This window comes from Piliocolobus tephrosceles, unplaced genomic scaffold, assembly GCF_002776525.5.
Source record: "Piliocolobus tephrosceles isolate RC106 unplaced genomic scaffold, ASM277652v3 unscaffolded_432, whole genome shotgun sequence".
Taxonomy (NCBI): Eukaryota; Metazoa; Chordata; class Mammalia; order Primates; family Cercopithecidae; genus Piliocolobus; species Piliocolobus tephrosceles.
In genome coordinates, this window is record NW_022327865.1 from 3,352 (window position 1) to 5,261 (window position 1,910).

At 39.4% G+C, this 1,910-nt stretch overlaps 1 pseudogene; it reads right to left on the reverse strand.

The window, feature by feature from the left end:
* Nucleotides 1–728: 728 nt before the first annotated feature.
* Nucleotides 729–1,583, reverse strand: LOC111530682 (annotated as a pseudogene).
* Between the last annotated feature and the right edge of the window lie 327 nt (nucleotides 1,584–1,910).

Sequence of the window (1,910 nt, forward strand, 5' to 3'; positions counted from 1 at the left end):
GTGCTGACGAGTTGATGGGTGCAGCACACAAACATGGCACATGGATACCTATGTAACAAACCTGCACCTTGTGTACATATACCCTAGAACTTAAAGTATAATAAAAAATAAATAAATAAAAATTAAAATATAAAATAAAATAACATGTCAAATCTGTAAAGATGTCTCTGGTTTATTGGCAAGTGAAAATGCTTAGTAAAGAACAACATGTGCAGCCTGAGAGTTGATTTAATTTTCATAAGTGTAAATATTTACATATATGCTTATATATAATTTCAACAAATGGAAACAGATACCTACAAAACTGCAAAGAACATTTTACTGCAGCAGGTAGTACAGGATTAGCTAAAAATGAAATTTTCATTTCTTATTGTGCTTTTAAATATTTTTCCAAAAATACTAAAAAAGTCATAATTGCTTGGAAGGTTTAGATAGGAGTATCACTCGAGCCCAGAAGTTTGAGTCTAGCAAGGGCACCATAGCAATACCCTGTTTCAAAAAAATAAAAACCAATGCAGTGGAAATTATGAACAATTAACCACTTGTATATACATACATATTAACGAGGCCATTATATCAAAGTTGCTAACCAACAAGCATATGCATGGCACAAACAAACATTTGTTTAGATGCAACAAACACAAATGTCGAATCCCAGTTCAGTAAGGAATCTTTTTAAATATTCGAAGCCAGAATACTTTTAATGTGCGAAAGGAGCAATGACTTACCTTAGGCACTGGCTTTCCCTGATGGCAGTTGATACCACCAATGAAGACCATGTTGGGCATCACGGGTTTGGGAAAGTCCAAAACAAAGTCCGTTCGCAACAGCCAAATTGATATGTGGCTGTAGAGATCATATTCCGTGACAGGTGTTTGGAGAATTTCAGAGGCTATTTCGAGGGCATTTTTGAAAAAATACTTGCAAAATAAATGTTCCTCCAAGTGCATGACATGGTTCCATACTCTCTCCTTGAAAGTCATGGCATGTGAGAACCCTAAGAGACCTCTGGGTACATAGGAAAGAGGAGCAGGGCACTGTGCACCTTCTTCAAGATAGTGGCAAAATATTCCCCTGGTGAAGACCACAGAGGGGAGGGAGAAATATTTGGCAACAATTAAGCCACAGACATCAAAAGGATCCAGAAACACCGCATCAAAAGAACTCTCCTTTAAGTATTCTACTAATTTTTGGTCATTAAACAAACTCCTGCAATGTGAAAAAGCTAAGTCAAAAACACCATTGGATGAACTCATTACCAGAGAAAATATACTTTGTATTTGTGCTTTCCACTGAGCATGGGCTAAATCCATGAACTCCCGGTCCAGATCCTCCAGAGTGTATGAGGTTGAATAAGTCTTCACTGTGCAATTCAGTGATCTTCCCAGTTGCCAACTCACCTCTGGCATGACTACGACCACCTCATGCCCCCTGAGAATTAGTTTCTCCACCACCGACTGCATGGTGAACCAGTGGCTCCCATCCATGGGCACTACCAGCAGCTTCCCTGCCTCAGCAAAACCACAGGTTAGTAGTAGACACAGACATAAAGGAACAAGGCTGGTGCACCGTGTGTGAGCCATCAGAGAACTGCAGCCCAAGCCAGCAGCTGGGATTCTAAGCTGCTATGATACAGTAGGCGGAAGAAGTACAAGCACAAAACCTGACCCCAATAGAGGGCGTGTACTTCACATTTCATAATCACACTCACTGCCAATGATTTACTCATAAGAACAATAATACCTGAGAATCATTTGCTGAGATACCTACTTGTATGATTTAGAGACAAGAGTAGATTATGGTCTCTTCCTTGGAGGGAGAGCATGCCCTGAGCTGCAATGTGAATTTAGAAACAGAATTATTAAGCCATGCTTTTGGACTTTGAAGATTCAGAAAGATAAAGTGAAAGT